The sequence below is a fragment of the Adiantum capillus-veneris genome, chromosome 28 (assembly GCF_014529385.1).
Source record: "Adiantum capillus-veneris isolate H3 chromosome 28, ASM1452938v2, whole genome shotgun sequence".
NCBI lineage: Eukaryota > Viridiplantae > Streptophyta > Polypodiopsida > Polypodiales > Pteridaceae > Adiantum > Adiantum capillus-veneris.
In genome coordinates this window covers 122,446,918-122,462,287 of record NC_140958.1, presented here as the reverse complement: position 1 = coordinate 122,462,287, position 15,370 = coordinate 122,446,918, and the positions used below count along the sequence as shown (strand labels likewise).

At 40.7% G+C, this 15,370-nt stretch overlaps 1 pseudogene; it reads left to right on the top strand.

The window, feature by feature from the left end:
* Nucleotides 1-13,867: 13,867 nt before the first annotated feature.
* On the top strand, nucleotides 13,868-14,536 carry LOC147421224 (uncharacterized; annotated as a pseudogene).
* The last annotated feature ends 834 nt before the right edge of the window (nucleotides 14,537-15,370 follow it).

Genomic DNA, 15,370 nt, shown 5'->3' with positions numbered 1-15,370 from the left:
GTCCCAATAACCTTTTCCTTTTAGGAAATTTGTTATTCTGAACTTCCATGCAGGGTAGTTATTTTTCTCAAGCTTCTCAGTAACAATCTGACTGAAACCATCAGACATCTTGAAGCACCAAGACAAAATAGCTGCAATCTGCAAAAACCTGCAAATCTGTTGAACCTCCTATCGTGGTACCTGTAACGCTTTCTACACTCAACGAGTGTCCACAATCAAGCGTACATACAACCACTGTACTTGTACAGTAAATCTCTGTATACTGCACTTTGGAGATCTGTTCAGAAACTTGTGCGAAAAACTTGGGCATCTGGTCGTGGATTGCAAACGAAGGGATTGTGATGCTCTTGCTCTCTCAGCCTCTCTTGCCTGCACCAGGCTCTGATACCATGTAAAGAATGAGGATGCAAGAGAGCTACACAAGACAAGCACAAAGCACACAGAGATGGAAAGCTTCTTCTTCTTCTTCACAGAAAAGAGAGTACAAAATGACTAAGTCCTAAAGCTGAAAAGTAGCACATATGTACATGCGGTCACTAAGTGTGAACTCGCTAGAAGCGTACTAGGATGGCACTATAAGTGTAGTCCAGCTGTAGAATCACTGGCAGAGATCCTCCGTGTCGGTCACCTAACACGCCAGTGAGTAAATGCCGTAAGCGGCCAAGACCCGTAGTGGATGCCAGCTCAAGGTGTAGAGCTCGACATCTCAACACATAATGACCTTCTCCATGTCCATGAGTGATCATGCCAATTAGTGACACCTGCAAATTGTAACCTGAATCCACACCCTTGGGAACAACGCATAGTCTTGGAATTATTGTCTTCTTTTGATCCATCTTATCATGAATTATGCATACATATTTATCTGGTTGAGTTTCTGAAAATGTGCGCAATGCATAATATAGGCTTCTGCAACTCTTCTATTGTGCCATGTGAACTTTTCTCTCCCTCAAGAGGAGAGCTCTTTCTTCAAGGTTAGGTTTGGCTTCCAATCTTGCTTTGATTGAACTAAAAATATTGCACTTAGAGAACTCACTTGTCTTTGTTAAGGTGACATATGGGTACTCTTTGCTCCAAATTCTACCAAAAGAAGATTGGGAAAGCTTCTTCTCATACCCCATTTGTTCAAGTGTCGTGTTGATTTCACTTAAAATATCCACTTGTTTGTATGTTGATGCAATTACCAACTGAATTTCCCTTGAACCATCCAACATTGTTCTACTTCTATATGGCATCTTCTTAGAGTTGTTATCCACAAATTCATTGAGCAGTGCTCTTGCTAAGCTAGTATGTTGAAGTCCTCTTCTCAATGTACATGTATTTCCATGCATACATTGACACACACCATTCTCAAAGTTTTCCTTTGTAGCAAAAAAACGATGTCTTTGGTACTGTAGCTCATACCATGCCCTACAACAAACAATAGTCCCATTTATCTTGAACTGGTACCGCACCTTCTCCTCTTTTTGGTATGCATTTTATCAATGGGAACAAAGCATTGCAATAGGCTCCCATCCAACATTTTTTTCTGTTTGATAGGCCATTTCATTAACATAATGCTACCGACTTCAACCACATTCTCATTGCTTGCATTTGATAAAGCAATGGCCACACCCACACAATCAAGACCAAGTTCCTAGAAATTGACACAATTATGTGAAAATATAGATAAAATGGTTCCTTTATTGACAATGTGCATCATTGTCTCATCCTTTAAAAGAACCCGTTGATTTTTCCAAGATTCTCGTAATGATGTTTCAAACTTTGGGCTTGTTATTGGTATTGTATTTGTAGCTTGTGCATCCACATTCTCCTCTTCCTCATCACCATTGTATCTTGTTATTGATGTTGCATTTGTATCTTGTGAATCAACATGATCCTCTTCCTCATCATTGTAGCTTTGCATTGGTCCAAGTAAGTTGGCATTCACTATGGTATATTGTATTTGAACCTTTGGCCACCGAATGGCACTCCAAAGTGAGCCTTGGAGGGAATTGGTATCCATTGTAGGAAAAGAAAGGACCACATGCTTGAAGAATTCCTCCACTAGTATGGATACATTTCCTTGGTCTATCTGTATACCATTGTATGGTCCTCCATGGTTCGGCTTGGATGATTAGTTAACCTGATGGTCCTATATCCTTGAAGAAATTTGCATCGGTTTTAGGGTTTCAAGAAACCCACATGGTTCTTTTCTTTTGTGTGCCTCCTTTTACGCACACACACTTACATAAAACCCACATGTATTCTCTTTTACATGTGTGTGTGTGTGTGTGTGTGTGTGTGTGTGTGTGTCTCCTTATACACATACACATATTCTCTTCCTCTTAATATTCTCTTCACTCACATGCACACCCACATAGACATAAACACGCATAATCAAATACATACTCCTCCTCTCTCACACAAACATTCAGATGAAATTCAAATTTTTCAATTATGGCTCTGTCTATACTTCTTGTGCAGGTACATCCATTGTGTTGATAATATTCATGCATTGTATGTATAGACATACGAGTGAGTGTGTGATTATTTTTCATTTGTAAAGGTTCTATGCACATACTCATAAATGAAAGCAATAATTTACATGTTAGTGTAAATTTGAGTAGACTTACTTGTGAGTATCGGTGAGGCTAATTCTTGAACTGAGGTATGCTTTGGTATTGTTTGGCTTCTTTCTATCCAATATGTCTCAAACTTTGACTTTCATTTTTCTTTCTCGACAAATTTATTATAGCTTGGTGACAAAGACCTAGTGGGATAAAATGAAAAAATATCTAAACATAAAGAAAGATTATCATATTAATTTCACCTTGGCTGCTAGTTGGCCCTAGGGTTGGGTTGAAATTGAGATTGAAAAAGTGGTGGCACTTGCTCTCCTGTTGTAACATATCCATGAGGCATGGTCTCATATGTTTTCTTCACAAGTGCTTGTATATTAAGGTTGTCCAAGTGGTGGATCTGGGGTTTGAGTTTCACTAAGTAGAGGCGGGAGAATTAAATATCAAGCGACAAAATTCTAGTGGAAAAATTTGAGCTGGAGCCTGGTAATCTGAATTCAAGCAAGAAAATTCAAATTGAAGTGGAAAAATCTGATATCAAGCAGGAAAAGTTAAATTTGTGTGGGAAAGTTTGAAATCACTTTGCTCAAAATTCCAATGAGGTGGATCTAGGAGATCAACTATCATATGAATTTCACCTAGGCTGCTAGTTGGCCCTAGGGTTTAGGGTTGAGATTCGGGTTGAAATTGAGATTGGACAAGTGGTGGACATTGCTCTCATGTTGTAACATCTCTGTGAGGCATGATCACATATGTTTTCTTTCACAAGTGCTTATATGTTAAGGTTGGCCAAGTGGTGGATCTCGGGTTTGAGTTTCACTCTACAAGAAACTTTAAATTTAGGTGGGAAAGTTTGAGTTCAAGGGAGAAATTCTAGCGGGAAAATATGAACTAGAGGAGGTAATTTGAATTTAGGCAGGAAAATTCAAAATGAAGCCGAAAATTTGAACTCAAGCAAGAAATTTTGAATTTGCATGGGAAGTTTGAATTCACTTTGTTCAAAATTCCAATGAGGTAGATCTAGGAGACACCAACCATTGCATCTACCTTCTAGCACTTGGTTAGAATGGCCAAGTGGTGGATCTAACGTCAAGGGAATAGTACTATGAATGGACAAGTGGTGGATCTAGGGTCTAGTTATCCCAGACACTTTATTTAAAATTGGAAGGTGGTGGATATAGAAGACGCCAACAACTACATCCACCTTTCAAGACCTAACTAGAATGGGCAAGTGGTGGACCTAGGATGTACCTTTTTCAGACACTATATTTGAAGTGTCAATAATGTATCTACATTTCAAGACTTAGTTAATGGCCAAGTGATGGACCTTTAATGCACCCAACTTCAAGAAATCATTAGACTAGCTAAATGATGGATCTTGGATGCACCCACCTACAGATAATGCTTTAGAATGACCAAGTGGTGGATCTTGGATGCACCCACCTCCCAAGACTTGGTTAGTATGGGTGAGTGGTGGATGTTTGATGCATCCACCTTCAAGACTTGATGGGAATGGCCAAGTGGTGCATCTCGGGCTTACCTAGCCCACATATTTTGTTTAAAATTGCAAGGTGTTGAATGTAGGAGAAACCAACCATTGCATCCAGCTTGCAAGACTTGGCTACAATGGCGAGTTGGTGAATCTTGGATTCAACTACATTCAAGGCTTGGGTAGAATAGCTAGATGGTGTATCTAAGGGCTACATATCCCACACACTTGGTTTAAAGGTGGAAGGTTGTAGATTAAGGGGACATCCACCATTCCATCCACTTTCAAGAACTTGCTTAGAATGGCCAAGTGTTGGAGCTTGCATGCACTCACCTTCTAGGGCTTGCTTAGAATGGTCAAGTGGTGCATATAAGACATAAAATTTTCACACACTTTATTTAAAATTTCAAGGTCAGAATGGTTATGTGGTGGATCTAGAGTCCACGCATGCCACGAAATTTGTGTAAAATAATAAGTGTTATGATGGCCAAGATTGAATACACTTAACTTTAAGACATTGTTAAAATGGCCAAGTGGTGGATCACCCACCTACAAATACTTGGTTAGAATGGCCAAGTGGTGGATCACCCACCTACCAATACTTGGTTAGGATGGACAAGTGGTGGATGTACGGTCTATGTTTCCTACAAACACTATTTAAAATTAATAGATGGTGGGCATAGAAGAAACAAACCATTACATTCATCTTGCAAGATTTGATTAGAATGGTCAAGTGGTCGATCTTAATTGTAGCCACCTTTAAGACTTGGTTAGAATGGCCAGGTGGTGGATCTAAGGTCTATATATTTCCCACACTTTGTTTAAAATGGAAAGTTAATATATGTATGAGAAACCAACTATTGCATCGATCCTGCAAGATATGGCTAGAATGCCCAAGTGGTGGATCTTAATTGCAGCCGCCATTAAAACTTGGCTAGAATGGTGAGATGCAACCTTGCAAGACCTAGTAAGAATGCCAAGTGGTGGATTTTGGATACAACCACCTTTAAGAACTAGCTAGAATGGGCAAGTGAAGGATCTAAGGTAGAATACCTTTCTCACACACTTTGTTGAAAGTTTTAAATTGGAGGATGTACGAGACACCAACCATTGCACCTACCTTCTAAAACATGGCTAGAATGGCCAAGTGTTGGATCTTGGATACACTCACCCTCTAGGACTTGGTTATAATGGCATATTGGGAATCTAAAGTCTACATATTTCACACACTTTATTTGAAATTGCAAGGTGGTGGATCTACAAGACACCAACAATTGGATCCACATATCAAGCCTTGGTTATAATGGTTGGGTTATAATGGCTGAGTGGTGAATATTTGATGCACCTAGTTCCCAACTCTTAGTCTGAATGGACAAGTGGTGGATCTAGGATCTACTCATCCGACAAACTTTGTGTAAAATTACAAGTCTTATAATGGCCAAGTGTTGAATGCATCTAACTTTAAGACATTGTTAGAACGGCCAAGTGGTGGATCATGGATCTAAGGTCTACATATTCCACCTTTAAAAGCTGGTTAGAATGGCCAGGTGGTGGATCTAAGGTTTAAATATTATACACACTTTGTTTAGAATAGGTAGTTAGTGGAAGTAGGAGAAACTAACCATTACATCCACCTTGCAAAGACGTGGTTAGAATGGCCAAGTGGTGGATTTTGGATGTAACCTTCAAATTGGTTAGAATGACTAGGTGGTGGATATAAGGTCTACCTTTATCACACACTTTGCTAAAAGTTGTAAATTGAAGGATTTAGGAGACACCAACCATTCCACCCGCCTTCCAAACTTGGCTAGAATGGCCAAGTGTTGGATCTTGGATGCACTCACCCTCCACGACTTGGCTAGAATAGCCCACTGGGGAATCTACGGTCTACCTATTTCATGCACTTTATTTGAAATTGCAAGGTGGTGGATCTAGGAGACACAAACAATTGGCTCCACATTGCAAGCTTTGGTTAGAATGGCCGATTGGTGGATTTTTGATGCACATACTCTCCAAATCTTAGTATGAATGGCCAAGTGGTGGATCTAGGATCTACTTATCCCACAAAATGTGTGTAAAATTATAAGTCTTATGATGGCCAGGTGTTAAATGTACCTAATTTTAAGACATGGTTAGAATGGCCAAGTGGTGGATCTACGGTCTACATTTCCTACAAACACTATTTAAAATTGAAATATGGTGGACGTAGGAGAAAAAAACCATTGCATCCACCTTAGAAGACTTGGTTTGAATGGCCAAGTGGTGGATCTAAATTGCAGCCACCTTCAAGCCTTGGTTAGAATGGCCAGGTGGTGGATCTAAGGTCTACAAATTGCACACACTTTGTTTAAAATAGGAAGTTGGTGGATGTAGGAGAAACCAACCATTGCATCCACCTTGAATAATCTAGTTAGAATGGCCAAGTGGTGGATCTTGGATGCACCCACCTTGAAAAATAGGAAGTTGGTGGATGCAAGAGAAACCATCTATTGCATCCACCTTGAAAGATGTGGTTAGAATGGCCAAGTGGTGGATCTTGGGTGCATCCCCTTCATGAATTGGCTAGAATGGCTAAGGATCTAAGGTCTACCTTTCTTACACACTTTGTTGAAAGTTATAAACTGGAGGATTTATGAGACACCAACCATTGCACCCACCTGCCAAAACGTGGCGTGAATGGACAATTGTTGGATCTTGGATGCACTTACCCTCTAGGAGTTGGTTAGAATGGCCCACTGGGGAATGTAAGGTCTACCTATTTTACACACTTTATTTGAGATTGCAAGGTGGTGGATCTAGGAGACACCAACAATTCGATCTATATTTCAAGCCTTGGTTATAATGGCCGAGTGGTGGATCTTTGATGCAGCTACTTCCTAATTTTTATTCTGATTGGTGAAGTGCTGGATCTAGGATCTACTCATCCCACAAACATTGTGTAAAAGTAAAAGTTTTATGAAGGCCAAGTATTGAATGCACCTAACTTTAAGACATGGTTAGAATGGCTAAGTGGTGGATCTACATTCTACACCCACCCACCAATACTTGGTTAGAGTGGCCAAGTGGTGGATCTATGGTCTATCTTTCCTAAAAAAACTTTTAAAAATTGATAGATGGTGGATGTAGGAGAACCAACCATTGCATCCACGTTGCAAGGTTTGGTTAGAATGGTCAAGTGGTGGATCTAAATTGCAGTCACCTTCAAGCCTCGGTAACAATGGCCAAGTGGTGGATCTAAGGTATGTACATTGCACACACTTTGTTTAAAATAGGAAGTTGGTGGATGTAGGAAAAACCAACCATTGCACCCATATTGAAAAATCTGGCTAGAATGGCTAAGTGGTGGATCTTGGATGCACCCACCTTGAAAAATAGGAAGTTGGTGGATGTCGGAGAAATCAACCAATGCATCCACCTTGAAAAATGTGGATAGAATGGCCAAGTGGTGGATCTTGGATGCATCTCCTTCAAGAATTGGCTAGAATGGCTAAGGATTTAAGGTCTACCTTTCTTGCACACTTTGTTGAAAGTTATAAATTGGAGGACTTAGGATACACCAACCATTGCACCCACCTTACAGAACGTGGCTTGAATGGCCAACTTTTGGATCTTGGATGCACTTACTCTTTAGGAGTTGGTTAGAATGGCCCACTGGGGAATGCAAGGTCTACCTATTTTACACACTTTATTTGAGATTGCAAGGTGGTGGATCTAAGAGACCAACAATTGGATCCACATTTCAAGCCTTGGTTATAATGACCGAGTGGTGGATCTTTGATGCACCTACTTTCTTATTCTTAGTCTAAATGGTCAAGTGGTGGATCTAGGATCTACTCATTCCATAAACATTGTGTAAAATTACAAGTGTTATGATGGCCAAGTGTTGAAAGCACCTAACTTTAAAACATGGTTAGAATGGCCAAGTGGTGGATCTACGATCTACCTTTCCTACAAAAATAATAAAATTGATAGATGGTGGATGTAGGAGAAACCAACCATTGCATCCACCTTGCAAGATTTGATTAGAATGGCCAAGTCGTGGATCTAAGTTACAGCCACCTTCAAGCCTTGGTTAGAATGGCTAGGTGATGGATCTAAGGTTTACAAATTGCACACACTTTGTTTAAAATAGGAAGCTGGTGGATGTACGAGAAACCAACCATTGCATCCACCTTGAAAAGTCTGGTTAGAATGGCCAAGTGGTGGATCTTGGATGCGCCCACCTTGACAAATAGGAAGTTGGTGAATGTAGGAGAAACCAACCACTGGATCAACCTTGAAAAATGTGGTTTGCACCCACCTTCAGGGATTGGCTAGAATGACTAAGGATCTAAGATCTACCTTTCTTACACACTTTGTTGAAAGTTGTTAACTGGAGGATTCAGGAGACACCAACCATTGCACCCACCTTCCAAAACTTGGCTTGAATGGCCAACTCTTGAATATTGGATGCACTTACCCTCTAGGAATTGGTTAGAATGGCCCACTAGGGAATGTAAGGTCTACCTATTTCACACAATTTATTTGATTGCAAGGTGGTGGATCTAGGAGACACCAACAATTGGACCCACATTTCAAGCCTTGGTTATAATGGCCAAGTAGTGGATCTTTGATGCACCTACTTTCCAATTAGTAGTCTAAATAGTCAAGTGGTGGATCTAAGATCTACTCATCCCACAAACATTGTGTAAAATTACAAGTGTTATGATGGCCAAGTGTTGAATGCGCCTAACTTATAGACATGGTTAGAATGGCCAAGTGGTATTTCTACGATCTACACCCACCTACCAATACTTGATTAGAATGGCCAAGTGGTGTATCTCTGGTCTATCTCTAGCACAATTTAAAACTGGTAGATAGTGAACGTAGGAGAAACCAACCATTGCATCCACCTTGCAAAATTTGGTTAGAATGGCCAAGTGGTGGATCTAAATTGCAGACACCTTCAAGACTTGGTTATAATGGCTAGGTTGTGGATCTAAGGTCTACATATTGCACACACTTTGTTTAAAACAAGAAGTTGGTCGATATATGAGAAACCAACCATTGCATCCACCTTACAAGACCTAGTCAAGCGGTGGATCTTGGACATCGGTGGATCTTGGATGCACCCACCTTCAAGAATTGGCTAGAATGGTTAAGTGGTGGATCTAAGGTCTATATTTTTCACACACTTTGTTGAAAGTTGTAAATTGGAGGATTTTGGAGACACCAATTATTGCACCCAACTTCCAAAACTTGGCTAGAATGGCCAAGTGTTGGATCTTGGATGCACTCATTGTAGAGGACTTGGTTAGAATGGCCCATTGGGGAATTTAAGGTCTACCTATTTCATGAACTTAATTTGAAATTTCAAGGTGGTGAATCTAGGAGACAAAATCAATTGAATCCAAGTTTCAAGCTTTGGTTAGAATGGCCGAGTGGTGGATCTTTGATGCACATACTTTCTAGATCTTAGTCTGAATGGACAAGTGGTGGATCTAGGATCTATCTTACAAGTATTATGATGGCCAAGTGTTGAATGCACCTAACTTTAAGACATGGTTAGAATGGCCAAGTGGTGGATCTATGGTCTACCTTTCCTACAAAAAACTCTTTAAAATTGACAGATGGTGGATGTAGGAGAGACCAACCGTTTCATCCATCTTGCCAGATTAAGTTAGACTGGCCAAGTGATGGATCTGAATTGCATCCACCTTCTAGACTTGGTGAGAATGGATAGGTGGTGGATCTAAGTTCTCCATATTGCACACAATTTGTTTAAAATGGAAAGTTTGGTAGATGTAAGAGAAACCAACCATTGCATCCACTTTGAAAAATATGCTTAGAATGGCCAAGTGGTGGATCTTGGATCACCCACCTTTAGGAATTGGCTAGAATGTCTAAGGATCTAAGGTCTTCCTTTCTTACACACTTTGTTGAAAGTTGTAAATTGGAGGATTTAAGAGATACCAACCATTGTACCCACCTTCCAAAACTTGGCTAGAATGTCTAACTGTTGGATATTGGATGCATTCACCCTTTAGTCCTGTGTTAGATTGGCCTACTAGGGAATCTAAGGTCTACCTATTTCTCACACTTTATTTGAAATTTCAAGGTGGTGGATCTAGGAGACACCAACAATTGGATCCACATTTCAAGCCTTGGTTATAACGGCCGAGTGGTGGATCTTTGATGCACCTACTTCCCAATTCTTAGTCTAAATAGCCAAGTGGTTGATCTAGGATCTACTCCTCCCACAAAATTTGTGTAAACTACAAGCGTCATGATGGCTAAGTGTTCAATGCACCTAACTTTAAGACAAGTGGTTAGAATGGCAAAGTGGTGGATCTACGGTCTACACCCACCTACCAATACTTGGTTAGAATGGCCAAGTGGTGGATCTCTGGTCTATCTCTCCTATAAAAACACTCTTTAAAACTGATATATGGTGGACGTAGGAGAAACTAACCATTGCATCCATGGCATGATCTCATGTAGAGTCAGTAATTTAATCACCCTACGAGCATGTGAGGACACATGGCCTAGCACACATGGCATGGTGAGTTGCAAAAGAGTCCAAAAAGGTATTCCAATCACCCTAGTTTTTTCCATTCTATGGAGCCACTCTTGCCCTTTGGGAGTTGGTACACACTTTCTAGTCTTGTGAGTTTATTTTTGAATCAAGTTATCATTTGAGTCTACACACTCTCTCTCTCTCTCTCTCTCTCTCTCTCTCTCTCTCTCTCTCTCTCTCTCTCTCTCTCTCTCTCTCTCTCTCTCTCTCTCTCTTGCATTGAGTAATCAATATCTTATCAATTATGTTATCAGAGCAACCAAGCAAAGCAAACATCCGATTAGGAGTGACAATAGATCTTTGCACGCAACAAGCCCTAGACCAAAGTCCACCCAGCACACATTCAATACAAAAACTTCACACAGTCCGCTCGATCTAGGCAGGGCGAGCGATTTTCATCCAAGTAGGAGACGATAGGCAGCCACTAAGCCCAAATATAAAAAAATACACCTTAAATTGATCCACCAGTTAGTACCACCAGAGAGGGCAAGGACAATTCAGAGCTCCTCCCTGGAACACCCTTGTCTCCCAAGCCTTGCTAGATCCATCCCGGTAGCATCCGAACATGTAGCATGTTTGAATCTGTGCTTGAGTAGCCCTATGAATCTCCAAACAACCCACCAAAAGGGTCTCCAACTTGGTGTGCAATTGTTGTAGCCATTGAGCGAGCGGCTTGAGTAGAGAATGGAGATTTCTTCGCGTAGGCATTTTGCAAAGCAATGTGACATACATCTTAAAACAATGGAAACGATCCATGTTTATGCAAGTAATTTAGCCTTGTATTGCAACAGTGAGTGTTACTTTTGGCTTGCCAATGGTAAAAGCCTTAGTGTTTGGTTGGCTTTTTAAGGTTTGGAGATAAGGCAATGATGGTTATAAGGGGATACCTTCAATCATTATTTTCTCTTTAATGCTAAATATTGAGATTTAAAAAACCAAAGCACTCTCTCTTTCTCTCTCACACACACACACAAGCACACACACACACAATCACATTCTTAACAATCTTATTTTTAAATCTTGAGATTTAGAAAACCAAAGCTCTCTCTCTCTCTCTCTCTCTCTCTCTCTCTCTCTCTCACACACACACAATCACATTCTTAACAATATTATTTTATGCTTTTGGCAGACTATCATAAATTCTTTTATAATTCTTATGCTTAGTATATATGCATGTGTTGGTATACTAAATACTATTTTGCAAAAGTTAGTTCCCTCAAGATGTAGGGTAAACTGTCACCTTCATGTATCACCCTTATTTGGACATTAGGGTACCTACCTACACCCATTTACATAATCATACTAGATATCCATGAGTCTCCTAAGAGGTATTTGTAGTGTACAATGGAGACACATGTTCATGGTGATTTATGCATGTGATGTAATCAGACATTTCAACCATTTCGACGTGATAAGAGCTCTTGGAGCCATCACGAGCCAAAAACATTTTTCCTAATACGAAAAAAGGGGCACACTTAAATCCATACAAATTTGAAGCATTAATTTGAATTTAGAGTAAAACTTGCAAAATAGTAGATTTCTTCAAGGCAAGCTCGAAATTTAGCCAAGATGTTGCAATTTCACTTGGTTGAAGTATACTACAACCCAATTACCTTTGATCCCTTCAGCAATAGCCCAAACTAGAAATCTTGCAAAAGGCCTTGTGCAAGGTCACAAATGGCAAGGCACAAAGATTGCTTGATAAACATCCACGCACGTCCATAGAGGTATTGAGGCCGAAAGGAAAGATATAAATTAACAAGTGAAAGTTCACTATGGCCCTACATAAAGCTATTGAGAGAGCTTTAATAATTATAAGAGAGCTCTTTGCGAGAGAAAATGAGAAAGTGACACTAACATTTTGAAACAATTGTTGTCACAATAAAGCAATAAAATATTTAGATTACTGAAATGGAAAGATCTAGATTGTGTGCGAATATGCAATATCCAAGGCCCTATTCAAAGAAGGAGGTAAACAAATTTCAACACCCTCACAAGGACCTACAAAAAGTAGTAAAATAAAAAATTTGTTATCATTAGCTTGCCACGTGGCACTAATAGGCAAGCTTTATCTGATGGTCCAAAGATGCACCCAAAATCCAACCCTTTACTTATGAAATAGCCCCGAAATCCAAATAGCCCTCACAAGGACCTACAAAAAATAGTAAAATAAATTTTTTGTTATCATTAGCTTGCCGCGTGGCACTCACCGGCAAGCTTTATCCAATGGTCCAAAGATGCACCCAAAATCCAACCCTTTACTTATGAAATAGCCCCGTCCCTTTACTTATGAATAGCCCCAAAATCCAATGGTACAAAGATGCACCCAAATCCAAATAGCCCCGTCCCGCCAAGGGTTTGCAAGACTTACAGGACAATCACCCTACGCTCTACAAATGCCAATCTTCTAGTCGATAATCCCGGTGAGAAGCCATGATTTTCTCCATTTCTAGCTCAAAGGCTTCCTACCTTTCAGTATGTGCTTGCTGCGCTGCAAGTTTTAGCTATTTTCAAAATATATATTAACAACACTTGTAGCATTTATATTACTTTATTATGAAGCTTAAAAAGTTATATAACACTGAGCGATGCCACCCATCGAAGAATGGGGCACCCCTTGAACGTACACACATCGGGTTGGTAGCTGGAGAAGTTGCTGCAATTGCTTGGCCCACCCAGAGATTTTGCCAAATAGCTCCAAGCATCCACACTCCATGGCACAGAGAGAGAGAGAGAGAGAGAGAGAGAGAGAGAGAGAGAGAGAGAGAGAGAGAGAGAGAGAGAGAGAGAAGAGAGAGAGAGAGAATTCTATTGCTCTACTGTGTGTGTGTGTTTGTGTGTGTGTGTGTGTGTGTGTGTGTGTGTGTGTGTGTGTGTGTGTGTGTGTGTGTGAGAGAGAGAGAGAGAGAGAGAGAGAATTGAAATGAAATGTTACATTTAAACGGCTTTAAAAGGCCAAAATAACCTATGAGACCAAACTGATACAATGTTGGTGGGTCTAATAGAGTGTCTGTGCCATTATTGAGAGAGAGAGAGAGAGAATTTCTACTGGTCTAGTGTGTGTGTGTGTGTGTGTGTGTGTGTGTGTGTGTGTGTGAGAGAGAGAGAGAGAGAGAGAGAGAATTGAAATGAAATGTTATATTTAAACGGCTTTAAAAGGCCAAAATAACCTATGAGACCAAACTGATACAATGTTGGTGGGTCTAATAGAGTGTCTGTGCCATTATTGAGAGAGAGAGAGAGAGCATTTCTGCATTAGTGATGGATCTGCCTTTTTCAAACGATGTAGGCTATTCGGAGTTACCGGCATATCATCTCTATGACTCCTTTGAGAGCAACGAGGGCCCCTCAGATGTGCTCTACACATTCAATTCATCGGATAACGTCATTAGCTCCCAAATTATAGTAGCAACGAGAACGACCCTCAACAATGGTAGCTTCCTTGCTCGCAATGGAGGAAGCCCTTTTCAGTGGGTTTGTTGCTTATAGCAGCGACGACAGAAATTTGGATAACTAGGTAGCTTCCCACAACCATGACTCTTGGATCGATGCATGACAAGAAGAGATGCAGAATGGTGTTATGCTCCACAAAAATAGGAGGCGTGATCTTCACAATAATCCCTTGCAGAATCATTCGGCCAACCCAACAGTGGACATGTTGTACATTTTGATGGCATGGAAATACATGTGTACGGGCAGCTTGCCGAGTTGCAAATATCTGCAAACACACACAATTTAAACCCTGGCTATGAAGAGGAGGATGATGTAGATGATATTGATGAGACTGAGAAGCGACACGAAGAGGATAATGCCGAGCTTAGAGCGAAGGAAGAGGAACAAGCCCGTAGATCAACCCCCCTCCCTCTTGAGCGTTCTGAAGCTATTCAGATTGCCATGCAAAGTATCTCCTTAGGTGGTTATCCAGAGTAATGAGAATACAAGCAAGTTTCACATAAAGCTCAAAAATATTTGGAGAGAGAGAGAGAGAGAGAGAGAGAGAGAGAGAACCTCCAAACATGGAAACATGTCAGTAGAAGCATGTGTGTGTCTCTTTGGGATAGAGTGAGAGACGCGCATGGCATTCATTTGGATTCGAAAGAGCAGTTGCTCATGCGAGAACCTCATCTAGGCACTATGTGCTCTCCTATGTGAGCATGGCCTCTACTCACATGGGTCATCCATGCTACACGAGGAGCTGCGCCCTGCACTCTCAACACCAACCCTCCACTCTCGGCATGAGTGGTGCATCATATTGTGTGCTACCCTATGAGAGAGAGAGAGAGAGAGAGAGAGAGAGAGAGAGAGAGAGAGAGAGAGAGAGAGAGAGAGAGAGAGAGAGAGAGAGAGAGAGAGAGAGATTACATGCAACATCAAGGGAGAAAAGAAAAAGAGGGGAATCTCTTAATGTCAAAAGAGCATTCCAAAGAGACCTCAAAGCTTTACCGGATAAGACTTGAACTCAAAACATGGAGAGAGGGTTGTGGGGATGGGTGGAGGTTATCTACTCCATGGATGGTACTATGACGTTCGCGATGTCATTGTGGAGAGCAAGGTGTGGGAACATGACATTAAAAAAATTGGATACTCAATGTGGATGCCAAAAAGATAGGTTTTCTCTTGGCCTTAGCAACAACGCGCGGGTCATATACTAGTTTTCTTCATGTCTCGTAATTGAGTGGGAGTTATGGCGGAGGAAGGGAAGCTCAAGATTGAGAAGTTCAATTGCAAAAACTACCAACATTGGAAGATGCAGATAGAAAACTA